Source organism: Suncus etruscus, chromosome 17 (assembly GCF_024139225.1).
Source record: "Suncus etruscus isolate mSunEtr1 chromosome 17, mSunEtr1.pri.cur, whole genome shotgun sequence".
NCBI classification, from domain to species: Eukaryota; Metazoa; Chordata; class Mammalia; order Eulipotyphla; family Soricidae; genus Suncus; species Suncus etruscus.
The window spans coordinates 53598616-53610165 of record NC_064864.1 but is presented as its reverse complement, the minus strand read 5'-3'; the positions used below and the strand labels follow the sequence as shown (position 1 = coordinate 53610165).

The 11550-nt window shown below is 37.6% G+C and overlaps 1 non-coding gene across 1 annotated transcript; it reads left to right on the top strand.

The window, feature by feature from the left end:
* The first annotated feature begins 8122 nt into the window (after positions 1 to 8122).
* On the top strand, positions 8123 to 8263 carry LOC125995210 (U4 spliceosomal RNA). Its single transcript, XR_007490773.1, has one exon. It is a non-coding gene; the product is annotated as a U4 spliceosomal RNA (small nuclear RNA).
* The last annotated feature ends 3287 nt before the right edge of the window (positions 8264 to 11550 follow it).

Genomic DNA, 11550 nt, shown 5'->3' with positions numbered 1-11550 from the left:
TTGTAGATCTTTAAGAAGTATAGAACAGGATGTATTCTGCTGTGGGTTTCACCAATGTATTAAGGACTTTTTTGATCTTCTTGTCATAAAAATTGATCCAGTGTTGTTTTGCACCAATTTTACAGTATGAAGTACAGAGTCCATAGTGAAATTTACCATAATGGCTTGACACTGATGATAAGTTGTATTTCTTAATCTTGCTTTAATTCTCTGAAGTGAATTCTACTAAATTGAGGTCTTTTATAGGAAAATCCACATACGTGTGCAATTTTTTATTTGTTTGCCATCAAAAGCAAAACGTTTTAAGTATATTATAAGTACTGGTGGCAGTTTCCATAAGTATGTTTTCTTTGAAAAATCTCTTCTAGTTTTGCAGCTGTTGCACTAAACTTTGTTGTCATCCCTTAACTCTTCTTCTTTAAAAAATTCAGAGAGGCATTCTTGTAATGTACATTTATCTGTAGATGTAACAGCCAGAGACAAATGAACAAATGTCTCATAAACTTCAGACTTTTGGTGGAATGTGAGACACTATAATATAGATTTTAATTGTCCTGGAAAGTTCATAAATAATAGATTTGTGAGCCTTTTGGTGTTCTGGACTAAATTGTTCATAATTTTCATTTTCCATAAGATGTGTAGTTTTATCTATCATTAGATTTACAGTAAGCAAGTCCTGATATAGTCCCTCTATTAGAAACATCAGTAGTTCATGTGGATCCTGCTATTATGTCCAGCAAACTGGTCATTAAGTAAACCAATTGTAACTTTGAAGCTCTCAGGGTTAATATATCTATGAAATCTATTTTCCATGGTTTTGATGAGCTGACCAAATTCTTTGGCTAATTTATCTTCATGCCCCATAGGATTTTTTGTTAATATCCTTTTTATAATGATCTTGATGAAAATACTGAGTCAAGTCTGAAATATTATACAAGCATTGCAATATTGACTTCATGTAGCAAGAGTTTCCTATACTTTGGAGCCCAGTTAAGACAGGTTCCTCTCTTTCCTTTTGCATCTCAGAGTGTAAGGTTTCATCACTACGTCAGTCTCACTTAATGTATGGTGTGTGACAGCTAAATTTTTGTTCCCTGCCCCAGAGACCTCAGCAATTTTATTGTTGTTAATGTCTGGAATATTCTGTTTTTGCTCTGAAGGGGAGTTTATAGTCTGAACCTGATCATTTATGCTAGCCTGATTTCTAACAAGGCGTAATGGAACCCAAAATTTCTTGGGAGGGCTGTCATTTGTAGAAAAATAGGTATAACCCCTTCCTCTCAGGAGAAGATGTCCAGCTATTCATTTTTCATCCTCCTTAATCCAAATAGGTTTATGGGTTATTTCTTGTCTCTGAATATCTTCTTTAAAATGTCTTTCCACTACAATGTAACTTTCCCCTTGGGGTAAGTTTAAGTAATTTAGTGTGAAAAGAGTCAAAGATAGCAAATTCGTTGGTGGTAAACCTCTTCTTCTATTTTTTTGTAATTGAGTTTTTCAGGTTCTGTGAGTCCTTTCTACAATGGCCTGTCCCCTACAATTGTAAGGAATTCCTTTCATATGTCTTATCTGCCATTTTTTACAAAAAAAATTCAAAAGTTTTGCTAACATAGGCTGGCCCATTATCAGTTTTTATAGAATATGGAATACCCATCACAGAAAAATATTGCAAAAGAAAACTACAAACAGCCTTAGATTTTTGAGAAGACATAGGAATTGCCCACATAAACTGAGAATAAGTGTCTACCACAACATAAAGATAAGGTTTTCTTGGAAATAAAATCTGTTTGAGTTATATCCATTTGCCAAAGTTCATTAGACTGTAAACCTCTTGGGTTTGCTCCTGCTATGTGAGGTTTTTTTTTTGTAAATGGTGCACATATGTTGCAGTTTTCTACAATTTCTCTTGCTTGCCTCCATGGAATTTGGTAATTTACATGTAAAATGGTGAGCATTTGTTTGTAGGGCTGAATGTTCCTCTACAGGTGATTTAAATATAGGCATTGCTAGCAAGTCAGTAGTTTTATTTCCTTGAGTCATCAGTCCTGGAAGACCTGAGTGGGCTCTAATATGCTTGATGAAGATGGGTTCAGATCATTTTTGAAGAAGCTGCTGTAATCGTTTAAGTAAGTTCTGTATGATTGGGTTATTAGCATAAAGAGAGGCAGTGGCTATTACATGACATAAATTTACTACATAAAAAGAATCGGAAACTATATTTATAGCTTCAGATACATTATCTAATAGGCAAATTAATGTTGCTAATTCAACTTTCTGTGCAGATTTACATTTGGTATCTATGGTCATATTAATGTTGTCTCTGGTTATTCCTCCTTTTTCATTTTGGGATCCATCGATGTAAAAAACCTTGGCATTGAGAATAGGGGAATCCCAAACAATTGAAGAAATAACAAATTGAGTTTTCTTAAAAAGACCCAAGTTTTCCTGCTGGATAATGGGAGAATATTTTTCCTGTGAAATTTGAGAGGGCCCCTTGTAGAGATTCATTAAGAGGCAATATTGACTCAATTTCCTTTTTTGGTATTGGCAAAACTATTATATCTGGGTCAAAACCTAGTAAAGATATAGATCTGAATTTTGCCTTGAAAATAATCTCTGAAATCAGTTGCAAATAGGGGACAACTGAGTGAGGCTGCTTGTTATGCAAATACACCCATTCCAAAGGTTCTGAATATTGCATCAAGGCTCCCGTGGGGGTTTCTATAGTAGGGAAGATTAAAATAAATACCTTTCTCCTGGGATGAATCTTAAAAGAAATTATTTTTGTAATCTGCTCAAGAAGATGTCCAATTCATTTTTGGCAGCTGTTGTTAAGTTTCTCGTGCTATATAAGGCAGGGTCACCCTCCAACATTTTTTTTTGTGGTTTTTGGGTCACACCCGGCAGTGCTCAGGGGTTACTCCTGGCTCCATGCTCAGAAATTGCTCCTGGCAGGCACAGGGGACCATATGGGACGCTGGGATTCGAACCGATGACCTCTTGCATGAAAGGCAAATGCTTTACCTCCATGCTATCTCTCCAGCCCCTCCCTCCAACATTTTAAACAGATTAGACAACTCTGCATTTGGGATTCCTAGTGCAGGGCGGAGCAAATTTACGTCACCTAAAAGTCTCTGAAAATCATTAAGCATTCTGAGGTTTTCTTTTTTGATAGAATTTATTTTGTGGATGTATTGACGTCCGGTCCAAAATAAAACCCAAATTTTGTTACAGTGGCATTGTCTGTATTTTTTCTAAAGCTATTTTCAGTCCTGATGTTTGTAAACAGTTAATAACATAAGGTATAAGTCCTGCAAATTTGTTTCATTGTTCATTGTGAGCAAGATATCATCTGTATAATGAAATATTATGACTTGAGGAAATTTTTCACAAGCAGTGCTCAAAACCTTATCCACAAAAAAACTGACACATTGTTGGGGAATTCAACATGCCTTGGGGAAGAACGGTCCATTGGAAACATCTGCAAGGATGGGTTTTATTGAGAGAAGGAACTGAGAATGCAAAACGTTTTTTATCATCTGGGTGAATAGGAATATGGTAGAAGCAGTCCCTCAGATAAATCATAATTAGTGGCCATTTCTTTGGAATAACTACAGGTGATGGTAAACCAGTCTACAATTTGCCCATAGGTATTGTGGATAAATTACAGCTCTAAGATCGATCATAAGTCTCCATTTACCTGATTTCTTTTTTATAGTGAATATAGGTGAATTCCATTGAGAAAAAGATGGTTCAATGTGTCCTAAACTTAGCTGTTCCTTCACTAATTCTGTCAGAACCTTTAATTTATCATTTTTAAGGGACCACTGACCTGTCCAAATTGGTTCATAGGATTTCCATTTTATTTTTATTGCTGCTAGTGTTTTTATGGTAGTGGTCCCTACTAAAACCTTTGGGTTTTTAAATCAAAAGATTGTTCGGGCTCTTCTGGAGCTAATGGGATGTGGAATTCTGCCTTTTACTGTTTGTGTAGGTAATGGCCCCACAGGGACAGTGGAAATGGGCCCATGTGAGGTCTGATTATCACTTTTTGATTTTTTGGGCCATAAAATATCATAGTCTTCATACTCAACAGACAGGAGCTTAGGCCTCCTACTCCTTCTAGCGAATATGGGATTTTCTGAAGAGGCCAATTTTCTGGCCATTCTTTATCAGAAATTACAGTAACCTGAGCACCGGTATCTATCATGCTGTCAAAGGGTTGCCCTTCCAAGTGAAGTTTGATCATTGGGTGTTCATCTTTAAATTTAGTAACCAGAGCCACGATTGGGTTTTCAGCAGCACCCAGATCTGTGCTTCAAAACCTGCAATTCTAGTCTTATCTGAAGTCCCAAATTTGACATAAGGCACTATTATTATCTTGGCAATCGCTTCTCCTTTTTTAAAGGTTCATGTAACTAGTACGGTAATAACTACAATGATTTCTCCCATAGAATCTGAGTCAATGACACCAGTGGTTACTGATAAACCCTTTATGTTGAGGGAACTTCTGCCAAGAATCAAACCCATAGTATCTGGGGGTGGCGGGCCCACAATGCCAGTTTCTAACATGTAAGGGCATGCTCCTGGTAAATTGTAATGTCCTCTGGGCATAATATGTCTAATCCGGTGCTCCCTGATGTGGCGTGAATTAATTCTCTTATTGTGATGAATTTTTTTGGGCTGGGCTTGAAAGGATTATTGTCTGTGAACTTTGCCCCTGATTTGGAAGGGCCTCGGGGGAGGCCCTGTGGGCATTTCCCTGCATCTTGTATGTGTGCCCTTGAGGAGCTGAATTTATAAGAAGATGGCAATTCCTTTTGATATGCCCCTGTTTTCCATAATGGTAGCAGACGATTTGCCTCCTGGGGATTTTGTTGAAACCTCTTCTTAGGTGATTATCAATGAAGTTTCCGGATCTGCAATCTTTCACCCAGTGGTGATCCATTTTGCATTTAGGGCAAACACCTGGTTTATAGAAAGTACCCTGCCCCCGAGGGGAGTAAGACATCATTTCCTTGGTAACTGGGAAGGATTGTACCGAGTTTAAGTGGGGTGGGGGTTGGGGTTCCCCCTAGATATTCTGACAGGCATAAAGGAAATCATTCACATCTGTCTTTTCATTTAATGTATTCAATACTAATCTACAGGCCGAACTTACATTATGATAAGCCAAAGATTTTACTAGGAAGTTTCTCATCTCCTCATCTTTGACTTTTAACTTCAGAGCATCTTTAATCTTACCTACAAACTGTGCATATGGCTCATAAGGGCCTTGGTTAATTTTTAAAGTTTCCTTTACCAATGCTGTTAGAATCAATTTTTTCCCATGATGACAATGCAATAACCATAATAAATTTAAGATTTCTATAGGTAAAGCTGCTTGTGTCTGAAAATTTGCAAATTGATTTTCTGCCATCAATAACTCATACGATAGAGTAACACCTGCCACTTGTTTTTTCGTACCATGCGGGCTATAAAGGCTTTTACGCCTTCTGAATAGTACATTTCTCATTCAGTTTGCTGTTTAGACAACAGGCATAGTTCAGCGATTCTTTTAAAATCATACAAAGTTCAAGATGAGTTATGACTCCAAAGTTTTAGTAACTTCGCACTGCATGGTGATTTTGGACCATACTCTTTACATGCTTTTATAAACCGATCTAATTCTTCCATCTGATAGGGTACATAGTTAGAAACATTTAGCCCGTATAAAGGGGATGAAGCCGGATTAACAAAAGTACTCTGAGTAGAGCTCTGAGGCCCTGCATGTGGTTCATCATTGAATCTGCACTGTGTGCAATTTAAATTTGTGAATAAAATCAGGCCTCACCTCTGGAGTTAGCACTGGAGGTTGATCATTGTCTGAGTCACTACTGTCATGCAATTTACTAGAATCAGGCTTAACTTTCCGAGTTGTTTTTCTTCCAGCAAAAATTCCTATATTGTTGATGGTGGGGCTGGCTTCATCAGCCTGCACCTTACTGTGAATTTTCATCAGAAAGATTTCCTTACTATCCATACTGGTTTTAGCCTCACCATTTCTACACTTTCTATTTCCTAAATACCAGCCAATACCTATGCTCACATTAACAACGTGAGCCATCACAAATTCCACAAACTAAGATGGCTGGAGACAATGCAATTTTCATTTAATATATAGACCACAACCATCCAACTGCAGTGATTGTCATTAGGTCAAAACCAATTAGTTTAAAACAAAATGGAATAATCCACTTGTATAATAGAGAATAAATGTGTAAGCAAAAAGGTGGCAGGATCCACATGACTAACCACAGAAACCATTTAATGGTCAGCAGAGGAAATTTCCAATTAAATATTTCACTTACATTTATTGAGGGTCCAGGTTCAGCCTGTCTGGGCACCATAATGTTGCAAGTCAGCCCCTAAAGAGGTTGATTGATGGAGGGATACAGGATGAGGCCTTTCTCCTCCAGCTCGGACCACACGTCTGTTACCCTGTTCAGTCGGCAGTTCTGAGGTGAATACGGTGGGAAGAAAGCCAACAGACAGTCATGCTTCTGAAGAGAACAGCTCTTTATTCCATAAAGAGGCTAAAGCCAAAAGGCCTAAAAATAGGCCCAGGATAAAAAGCCCCTCACCTTCCACAGACCTTACTTTTATGGCCCCGAGTCAGGTACCACCCTAGGGTGGGAGCAGAATGCCAGGTCACACCCTAGCACAATCATGGATCAGGGTAGGGCAGTAAGATAATAATCCCATTAAAATGTTTAGATACACAACAGAAGATAATTGGCAATATATGTTTTGTAGATTCTTGGGTGCTGTTCAGATATTTTAAAAATATGTAAAACTCCGTGGCTCATTTATAGATGAGAAGAAATAAAAAAGCCCTACTTGCAATGAATTGGAGTTTGGTTTCTTCTGTTAAGCTTTCTGCTTTTTTTAATATTATTCAGTAAATTTAAAGCATGTATTATTCATTCTTTAAAGTTCATTCAAAATGTGTGACTTTCCCTTATAATCTCAATGATTTTTTTATCATTCACCTGAAACAAATAATGAGCTAATGCTTAGAACTAGGAGATAGATGACAGGCTACAGTACAGTATCTGTGGTGTGGTCTGAGCTTTTGTCCCAAGCAAGACGTTTTCATAGATTTTGTACAAAGCAGCACCAAAACTGGTGAGGGTAGAGAAAATATGTATGTGTGTGTGTATATATATATATGTGTGTGTGTGTGTGTGTATAATATATAGATGAAATTGAGATATAAAAAAATTGAGAAAAAGAAGGAAAAAAGGTATTTGAAGAAAGAAAGTAATGGGGGAGGCTATCTGTATGTTTAGGAATACATATCTTAAGATACATTATTATAAAGGTATTAAGCTTATGTAGGCAATATAGGCCTCCCAATTAGGTTTTCTAAGATATTCTTGTGGGGAGTGAAAGCCAAGGTACTTAAAGGACCGTATGTTTTTGTATAGGCACAGTAAATAAGGGAAAATCATGGACTCAAACACAAAATATTATCTTATAAGGATAAGAACTCCCACTTTTTATACAAGGTGCCTCCCATCCTGGACATATGTCATGTGGATACAACTCAGTCTCCACGAGATTGGACAGTGTTAATTCATTCTCAAATCCCAGATCCCAGTCGTAAAACTGAAACAACCCCCTGCAACAACACCAGGAACTAAGCTCCATTGGGAGATATACTTGTGCCAGTGTTAATATGACAGCGAGGACAGCGTGGAAATGACAACTTGACCTAAATCCCGGAGGTCATATCACATCACCTAACACTAAGTGGAAATCAGAAGATGTATCGTCCTTTGAACTATGAAAAATAAGAGTGCTAACTACAGAAAACTGACTTTGACAACCGTCAGTGGGCAGAACATACCTTGAGACCATTAAGGAAAACCCTACCCTGGGCTATAGCCCAGGTCTTCTACAAAAATCAAGATTTCTTAGTGCAGAGGCCCAATGCTGACAACAGAGACTGAGCAGAACCTTTAGAACCATAATTTCCTAGACTTCAGCTTAGGGAACAAACAAAAATATGGAGTACATGATACAAAAAACAGAACACACCAACAATGGTTGGAACAGTACCTTTAAAGACTCTATCCTAAGCTTTGTGCAGTGGCAGTATCGTAGCCAATGAGGTTTATCCGAGGTGCGATTATTGCTAATTGAAAACTTTTCCCAATACCCTGCCATGACGACTTGAAATACAGACAGCATTGGCAATTTTTGACATTCTCTATGGAAACTGAAGCTGCTGGTACCAAGAGAAGACCTGGTTGTAGTTGTCTTTGTACACGCGGGCTAATAAAGGGTTCCCACCCCTGTAAAAAATTAAAAAAAAAAAAGACTCTATCCTAGGCTTTGTCCTAGGACCTGCGCACATACCAAGATTGCTTGCTATAATGGCCTGCTTTTCTCATCCACAACCGAGAGGAAAGGTTCCTGACACCACAAAAACAAACAAACAAAACAACCTGGAATATGGCAATGAGAAGGTATGGAGCCAGTGGTTGTTCCCATGACAATATGCTTCAAGAGTTGAGAAACCGTGAATGTCTTAGACCACCAGAATTTCCTTTCTTCCCCAATACTTACTGTGCCTATACAAAAAAAAATAAAATGGTGGGGTAACACCAAGCCCTGCCACTGCACCACTTTTTCTGGTTTTGTTTTGCTTTATTTTTTTGTTTGTTTTTTGATATTATCTCACTTCTCTTTTTTCTTCCACTTTTTTCTTTCTTTTTCACTTTTGTGGATATTATTCAGTAATTTTTTTTCTTTCTATTTTAGTAGTTGATACAAAGTTTTTTCTTCTTTTTTCCTTAACCTTTTTATCTCCAACAGAATAGCATAACTTGAATCATTCAGCATAATAAATTGAGGGGGTGGGGAGAATGATACCAGGACCAGTCACATGAACACGTAGTGTAAATAAAAAATGACCAGACTGGAACACCAAACAGAATAGATACCCAACCTATAGCAAGCTGTAAGGTGGAGACCAGTTAGTTACACTAGAATTCTGGGGGGTAAAGGAGGGATATGGGGGAGACAAGTTGGGAACAGAAGTGGAGGGAGGACAACATGGTGGTGGGAAAGCCCTTCATTCATTGTCACTATGTACTGTAAATAATTCTGTGTAATAAAAAAAAAGAACTAGGAGATAGAGTCAGTCCTGTTTTTTCTCGTTCAATTAGCTAAATGTGTAGTAAGAAACTCACTCATTCATGGATTTTAAGAAAAATTTAGGAGTTTTGCGTGTTTCTCTTCATTTCTGTCTTCCAAAGCTCTCCTGAGAGGGCCAGGAAGGGTCCAGCAAAAACTGTCTCATGCAGCCATTCAGGCCAAAAGACCAAGAAGACTGAGTCAGTGACTCCTTTGTCTGTGAAGGAAGGTGGGAAGGGTCTGGCCCTGCTGTGAGACTGGCAACTGGGAAAGCCTGAGGGGACCTGTCAGCTTTGCAAGTTTCTCTTCTATTCTGTCTTCTGAAGTTATCCTGGGAGGACCAGGAAAGGCCCCAAAAAAACTGTCTCCTAGAGGCTCCAGAAGAGCACAGCAGCTCTAATTCACTTCACAACCACAAACTCTTTCTAACTAATGACCCCATCATAACACAGAAAAATATCACACTACAAGCATGACATTGAGGAAACCTCATAGGCAAACACCAAGCACAGAGAATGAAGATGATGACCCAAAAAATACCAACCATCTAATTAATCTCTCAGAAAAGAAATTTTGAATAGAAATATGGAGGATCCTCATGGAAATCAAAGAAAACATAACTCTAGTTGAACAGAACACAAAAACAGAAATAAGAAAACTCCAAACTGAAATAACAGATCTGAAAAATACAGTAGCTCAACTGAAAACCTCAGTGGAAAGCCTCTCCAAGAGGGTAACTGCAACCAAGGACAGAATCAGTGGACTGGAAGATGAAATGCAGAACATCTTCATACAGCAGAAGAAATTGGAAAAGAACCTTAAGGCAAACGATCAGACAATAGAAAAAGTACTCAAAGAATGTAAACAGATAAAAATAGATGTCTTTGATAAACTCAACAGAAACAACAAAAGAATCATTGGAGTCCCAAAGGCCAGGAAGGGGATCCCCAAAAAGAATCAACAGTAGAAGACATCATTACAGAGAAACTTCCAGAGCTAAAGACTGCATGCAGTCAAATCCTGCATACCTGGAGAGTACCACCTAAAGGAGTCCCGCCTGAAGAAAAACACCCCAAAACACATCCTAATAACAATGACGAATCCCACAGATAGAGATTGAATACTGAAAGCAATAAGATAAAAAAGGGAAATTACATTCAAAGCAGCATCCTGAAGTTTTACAGCAGATATGTCACAAGAAACTCTCAAGGCCAGAAGACAGTGGTGGGCTATTGTGACAAGACAGAATAAAATGAGTTCTTCACCTAGAATACTGCACACAGCCTGACTCAGGTTTGGGTTTAAAGGAAGAATACATAGTTTCAAGGATAAGCAACAGCTTAGAAACTTTACAGATGCAAAACTAGCCTTAAAGGAAAAACTGAAAGGTCTACTTTATACAAGACAGACCAACAGACACACCAAACTTATACAAAAATATAACATTAAATCCCATGACAATCATCCCCCTCAAAGAAAATGTAGTAAATTCACCAATTAAGAAACACAGAGTCACAAAATGTATCAAAAAGATGAATCCAACATCATGCTGCTTACAAAAAAACCACCTGAATAGTCATAACAAACATAGATTCAAAATCAAAGACTTGAGGAAAATTATCTAATCAAACACTCTTAAAAATTTGGAGTGGCCATATTAATATCAGGCAACACAAAGTTTAGAATCAGAAAAATTGTAAGGGACAAAGATGGACACTTCATACTATCAAGGGATATGTGAAAAAGGAAGAAATCCCACTACAAAACATGTATACACCCAATGAGAGACCAGCAAATTATCTAATACAATTATTGACAAATTTGAAAGAGGATATCAATAACACAATAATTGTGGGAGACCTCAATACAGCCCTGTCAACAATTGATAGGTAAATCAATCTGAAACACAACAAATATCTATATATCTATCTCTCTCTATATGACATTATATATATATATATATATATACACATTTCCATCCCCGGAAATTCTTCTCCAATGTGCATGGGTCATTCTCCAGGATGGACCACATGCTGGCACAAAAACATACCTCCATAAAATCAAGAGGATAGAAATTTTTCAGGCTACCTTTTTTGATTACAAGGCTCTGAAATTAAATGTGCACTACAAAGGGACACAGAAGAACTTTAACAAATGAAAATTAAACAGTGTATTACTGAACAACAAATGGGTATGAGATGAAATCAAAGAGGACATCAGAATTTCCTGGCAACAAATGACAATGAAGTATCAAACTATCAGAATCTATGGGACACAGTAAAAGTAGTACTGAGAGGAAAATTTATAGCTTTGCAAGCACACATCAGGAAGGAAGAAGGGGCATACCTGAATAGCTTACCAACACAG